At 35.4% G+C, this 7043-nt stretch overlaps 2 long non-coding RNA genes across 2 annotated transcripts; one reads left to right on the top strand and one right to left on the bottom strand.

Moving 5' to 3' along the window:
• Positions 1–3454: 3454 nt before the first annotated feature.
• LOC125650538 (uncharacterized) lies at positions 3455–5901 on the top strand. The gene is made up of 4 exons (XR_007361026.2): positions 3455–3629; positions 4221–4379; positions 4546–4656; positions 4847–5901. It is a non-coding gene; the product is annotated as an uncharacterized LOC125650538 (long non-coding RNA).
• LOC125650539 (uncharacterized) lies at positions 5810–6709 on the bottom strand. The gene is made up of 2 exons (XR_007361027.2): positions 6466–6709; positions 5810–6122 (listed from the first exon to the last, which is right to left on the bottom strand). It is a non-coding gene; the product is annotated as an uncharacterized LOC125650539 (long non-coding RNA).
• Between the last annotated feature and the right edge of the window lie 334 nt (positions 6710–7043).

The following is a 7043-nucleotide window of genomic DNA, read 5'->3' as shown; positions in this document are numbered from 1 at the left end:
AGGGTTTTCTGACGTTGGAATACCTATATTTTTCAAAGCTTTCAACTTTAAAACCATGTTTTGATGCCTTTGACCTAAACATGTTCTTCTATTACTAAATTTGAAGACACTAATATGCTTAGGACTCATTCTTCTGAAAACCGTCAAGCTGATCTTTGTGTTGCTGTTTTCAGCCAAAAACCTTCTATATACATGTAGATTATAGATATAATCATTAAGAATTCTTTTCTGTTAGTGCTCTTTTCCATCTTTGTGGGCATCTTTCTTGCCAGGCAAACAGGTGCTGTTATCATTTCTCTCCATGAACATCACAACTTTTTTGTCAATGTTTGGCGCTCAGAACTTAGTCGCTGCTTTTTCATACTCTTTCCTACCCTTGCTTTTAATATCTGTTTTCGGTGCACTCCAAGACATCTACTCATTTGCCTACCCATTCTATATTTATGGATCAGCTTTTCACAAACGGGACCTCCGTGGCGTAGTAGTTAGAGCATCGCGCTCCAAATCACACGGCCTCTCACCTCTGCTCGGCGCGGGTTCGAATCCCGCTCGAGCCGGTAAGTGAGAAAGTTTCCCAGTTTACTTGCGGAAGGTCGGTGGTCTCTTCCCAGGTACATTGTATCTGGGTTCTCTCTTCCACCAATAAAAACTGGGCGCCACCATATAACTGAAAAATTGTTGAGTGTGGCGGAAAACATCAATTAATCAATCCACAGACAATACCCAAAACAGTTCTTTGTTTAGCTTTCCCCTTAAGTAGTTTGTTTTCTTTGCTGAATCTTCTGTTTTTTTGTAACCTTTGTTCTTGATTTTGGAGTTATGTTTGTATTGTTCACCTTTGCTCTGCGTCTTGGTGTGTTCGGTACTAATATGTTAGAGTCTTTCTGTTTAGTTTGAGATTTATCTATTTTGTCTTTTAATCGCTGTACTTTCTTTCTCAGTGCAGCATGTTAGAGCGTTCGCCCCACATGCGGAAGGCCCGGAGTTCAAATCCCGGCCGCGACACACCTAAGTCATTTGACAGTTCCATCGCCAAACGCTCGGCATCAGATGTGAATGTCACAGGTCCTCGGAGATGACCTTAAAAACGGATGACCCGTGTCACAGTAGGTGTGGCACGCTAAAGAACCCTCATTGCTCAATGGCCGTAAGTGCCGAACATAGGCCTAATTTGAAGCCCTTCACCGGTCTTGGTGACGTCTCTATATGAGTGAAAAATTCTCGAGTGAGACGTTAAGCAAGATACAATCAATCAATCCAGTGTCTTTACTTTCTCATTCGCCCTCGATAGTGATTTATTCTTTCTCCTTTTTCGTTTCATTCCGTGACTACCTTGATTGAAATCCATTTGGACAACTAGTTGGTGTCTGATCGTGGAAGATGAGCTTGGCTGACTTTTCAGTTGTTGAATCGCACGGACCAGGTTTATCGTTAGACTGCATTTCAATTTCAATCTGATTAGTATTCGTATCCATCTGAGTCTGCTGTGTGCTTTCTTTTGCTCTTTGTCTATGTTTTCGCATACTTTCTTTTGTCCTTTTACGTCTCTTCGATAGTGATCTACTTGTCAATTCTGAAGTTGGCACATAATACTATTTCACACATTGGACCTCTTTTTTCAGGTAATTATCTCCTTCTTTGGCTTTTTTCCTCTCCCGATATTTCTTTTGGTGCTCGGCATTACTCATTCTAGTCATTATCTGAAATTAAAACATAGTATCTATAAGTATGTGAATTACGTTACACAATCGTGAATTACGTGACACTATAATATATGTCTATGCCAGATGTAAACACAGAGTGAATCAACATTTCATTTTCATGGTATCTTAGTAGTTGTTGTTGTTTATTAGTCAAAAGCAAATACAGCTTATAGACATAGTATACAATGTAATAAATCTAAAATCATATAAAGTATAACATACTTTCTTCATTCTCACAAAAAACTTTACTCTATTCCATTGAGGGTTTTACATACGTTATTTGAAGAAGCTATGGCTAGTCTATACTTGGATTTTTCAACACCTGAATATAGACTTAACTCTATAATTATGGATGTTACCTACCACAGGCTCTATAAACCAGCACGGACCATGGATGATATTCCTTCCAAATCATGCCGTCAGTTCCTTAAGCTCAAATTTACAAACAAAGGAATAGATGCCGTCAACATAAGCAACATTCTTCGTCATAAAAGGGTTCAGTCGTGTATTCCAACTTATTTCAAGTTCAAGTCTACACCCTGTATTTCCTACATCTATACTTATACTATTGCATCCAAACTTTTTAATTATAAACAAACTTTGCAGTGCATAGATGTAGACCATCTTATACGTAATCCACCAACATGTTCTTGTTCTTCATCTTCTTTCAACTACAGTCCAGCTGGACATGTCATTACTGGTGATGTTGCTATAGTTGAAAATGAGGACCTCAAATCACTTATTCTTAAAGGTCCTAAATACAGAGAACCTCGGTCTTTTAATTGGCGACAGAACTTCATCTCTATTATGAGTTCTGTCGAAGATTATGCCAGACGATGGGCTAAATATGAAAAAGAAGAACTCGATACATTGTCAGAATGGGTTAAAAGCATAAGAGGGATATTAAAATCCCGCATTAGACACATGAAAACAAAAGTACGTACCATCTATCCTTCTGTGTTTAGTAAACCAGAAGTGATAAAAGAATTAGATAGGTTACATGAGGAATATGTTTTGGTTCCAGCTGACAAAGCTAGTAACAACATTGTCTTTGTTTGTAAGGCTCATTATTACAACTGTATTTTAAACGAACTTGGCATTAACTCCACGTTTGGTAATCATACTTATACTCCAACTGCCCTTTCAAAAGACGAAATTCTTCAAAACCATGCTTCAGTTTTAGACACATTTAATATTCCAGTCAATGGGTCGAATGAATATGAGTTACCGTACCTATACTGGATTCCTAAACTACATAAAAACCCTTACAAACCAAGATACATTGCTGGATCCAGTAAGTGCTCTACCAAGCCCCTATCTTTGCTCCTCACGAAAATGTTAACAGCTGTGAAGGAGAAACTTCAAACTTACTCTGCGACTACATATGCCAGAAGTGGTGTTAATCAAATGTGGATTCTAAAAAATTCTAAAGAACTTTTAGTAAACTTGAAACCACAGAATTTTTCCCAAATCAATAGCATTAAAACCTATGACATTTCAACACTATACACGACCATTCCTCACGATAAATTAAAGACTAGACTTTTTGACATCATAGACAGTTACTTCTTCAACAAAAACGGAAAACGGAAATATTCATATCTAGTGATCAGTCATTCAAAAACTGACTTTGTTAAACACCACTCTGATTCCACGCACAAGTACTCTGAAGTTGAAATAAAAAATATGCTAGAGTTCCTCATAGGGTCTGTAAGTCTCGTTTGCTTTCACTTTCGGTTTTACTACTTCCGGGTACAACAACATGTGGAATATATAAAGTCGTAACGGAGAATCGGCGCTAATTTGTAATTTGGTGTATTGTTAAGCGATCGGCTGCATACATGAGACTGGGAAAACCCTGCCATGTAGTTTATTTAGGTTCCTAGTCGATGCTACAGTAAGGAAGCGGTGGATACAAAGATGTAGGTACGTAATATTATCACAATTCAACGAATAATCATGTCAAATTAACACACGTGGGTATAAACTGACAGAATATACTGGATGTGTTGTTTAGATATTTCAGAGGGGGTAGTCCTACAAAAGATTTTGACAGACGAACTGATAAAAATAAAATAATAAGAGCAAAAAATTACATGTACTACAATTTCATAAATGGGGGGGGGGGGGTAAGTTTTTCTTCGTTATTGATTTCAACATTTATTAACATCTTTTACTATATAATTCCCTTCTGTCTGAAAGGGGAAAGGAACACTTATTTATTGTATCAATATAGAAGAAATAACCTTGCTAGGAAAAGGGGAAAGGGTTGACAGGACTCTCTTGATACTACTTGCCTTTATATAGGCTCCTGCATGATTAAATTTTGTATTGTGTTTCAAGAGAACTGGCATATATCTTTATTGTATAATTATGTAAAAGTGACACATGGCCTTGAAAAGAATGATTGTAACACTCATATTCTGTGTTTATTTCAGAAACTACAACTTTGTTGTGTAGTGAGCCACTTTAAGTCAATAAAAACAGCAACTTATGGTATATTACTTTTTGTCATAGACACAAAGTTACGAAACCTGCTGAAGCAGAAGCATCTGCTTCAAATGTACATGTAGGAACCGAAGTTGATACTGCTACCAATATATCTGTACCAGACAACAATGAAGTGCATCTACATGATCACGAGTATACAGCACCAAACCCTCAACATTTAAAAAGGTACAGTGTACGATACAAGTATTCTAGTACATCAAACCAGGAAGTTACAACGGTTGTTAAGTTTAGTGTCAGGTGGTTTTTCTGTATTTTCTTCATTCTCATTTCAGTGTTATCTAAATTTATATGCACACCAAATACTATAATGGTATTGCTTTTGTTCTTACAGCTTCCCTTGAAGACTATGATGTTGTAAACTTGCAGTGAGAAATATACCTACTTAATTAAAGGAAACCATCCATGACAATTGGGAACATCATAATTGAAAGACCCTGGAAAGGTATGTTTTAGCGGTTCGTTAAGGAAAAATGAACAATGCACTTTCTATACACTGACTAGTTATCAATTTCACAGGTCAGCGCAGATTTCACAATATTCAATTACCTAGTAATTTTAGGGGGGTATAAATGTTGCTGCATACACCATTTTCTGTGGATATTTTTCATATATTCATGAAATTTTGTTTGAAGGGATCATGAACACTGTTGGGAGTGTCCATTCAACTGAAATATAAAAGTAAGAAGAATTGAAGATTGCAATGGATGCAACAGAAGTGACCTAATATGACCAAATTGATATGAATAGCCAGTTTTTCGCTTGCAGTAATGACAAGAGTCGCCACAAAGAAAAGACCTTAATGTGTATTACACCTAATGCAGCTTATTTCCAATCTGTATGCTGGATACAAATCTAATTTGGCAATTGTGAACCATTGTGACATTTTAGAGAAGTTGCAAGTTGGTGATATATTCCTGGCGGACAAAGGATTTTGGTTTTTTTGACAAACTTCCAAATGACATGACACTTAATATCCCATTCTTTCTTACAAATAAATCCCACTTCTCAAAAGAGGATGCACAACTTTGCTATAAAATTTCCAGATGCAGAATCCATGTTGGATGGGAAAATGAGAGATCTTTTTTTTTTTTAAATTCCTTAGCCATTATAGATATTGATCTGACAAAATATTTCAGATTTGTGTGGATCATGTGAATTTGCAGGTTCCCCTTTTGAAGGAGATTGCAGATAAATCCTACAAACTTATTAGATTAATTGCATGTATATATATATACACCTTAAATCTGCACATACCTGCCACATTGAATTTTTAAAGTTAAAAGTAATGAATACCATATATGCGATATAACTTTACTACATATTTATTTAAATATAAAGCCTTTTATATTCATATGAATATAAAGCCCTTTGGAACGTCTCCATCAGAATGAAATATTCTCGAGAGGAACGTTAAACAATATACAATCAAACATAAAGCCTTTTGTTCTCATTCTGAAGGTTTTCAAATCTGCATTATTAAAAAAGAAGTAAAATCCATTGTTTGAGTAAATGCATGTAATTGAATGATTTTTGTAAGGCTGGACACTGTGTTTATACATACATGTATTTTGGTTCATCTAAAATAAGAAACACGCTTGTCTATAATGTTTATTCAATAAATATACATGTAATTACATAACTTTGATAGATGCACCACTGATATCATAATAAAGTATATGTACATGTGGTTATGTGTGTGTGTTTTAGACTGCAAAAATACTTCATTATTATCACGCTTAAAAGGTTGACATAATACGTCTTTGTCAATGTGAATTATTTGAGTGTCACTAGGAATCCACACTAGCAAATCACAGCATTGGGTGTCTTTCAGGTGGTGTTGTCCTTGAATCTGATGCCAATATTCAAATTTTGTTTTGAGGTGCAGCGAACCATCCCTTGCATCACATTCTAAAATGGCAAATGTCATTACATGTATTGATAAAATATACCTGATTTACAAGTGCTCTGATTAGTGGTGAAAGTATTATACTGCAATATGCATACTTATTTTGACATAGATGTACTGCAGTATTCAAAACTTGATGCAAGTAAAGTTTATAAAGAACATTAGCAGTTCAATATCACAATGAAGCCTAAGTAGTATATGTATTTCATTCATAAAATGTTACTTTAAAGTTATAATAAACTTGGATACATCCATAATGATATATATGAATACATATATGTACAGCTAATGTACATGTATTAGGTACACATACACATAATTGTTCAATCTATAATGCTGACTTACCAAGAGGGAAATCCCAACATTTGCACAGGCCTCTTTAATTGTCATTGTTCGAGCTGAAAATGGGCACTTAGCCTCAATTAAGAATTTCAGGGGTTGCTGAAAATGGCCTGTTGCCCTGCGGAATGAGGATGCAGTTAATTCCTCCACTTTGACTGTGCCGACTTTGGATGTTTTATCCAACTACTGACGTATTTTACATTGAACAGTTTTATTTGCCTTCTTATATCTGAAAAATTCCAATATATCTACATGTAAAAATTTTATCTTCACAGGTCGAACCCATTTATTACCTACTTTGGGTATAGATAAGATAAGTTTATTCCAATTTTGGGCCCAGAGGGCATAACAGCAAGACAGTTTATAAAGAAAGAAATTTCTAAAAAGAAAGAAAGTTTACAACATATAAACTTATAATTATTATAATCATACGATATAGATCCAAACATGTATTGACATTATTTTATCTTTAAATTGTGTACCCGCCTTTGAAAATTTGCTGTCATATTAAGATCGACACTTATACTGCCCCATTATGGGCATACTGGCATCAGACATCCACATTAATGATGACTGCACAA

Source organism: Ostrea edulis, chromosome 5 (assembly GCF_947568905.1).
Source record: "Ostrea edulis chromosome 5, xbOstEdul1.1, whole genome shotgun sequence".
Classification (NCBI taxonomy): domain Eukaryota; kingdom Metazoa; phylum Mollusca; class Bivalvia; order Ostreida; family Ostreidae; genus Ostrea; species Ostrea edulis.
The sequence above is the reverse complement of the archived record's forward strand: the minus strand, read 5'-3'. Positions and strand labels throughout refer to the sequence as shown.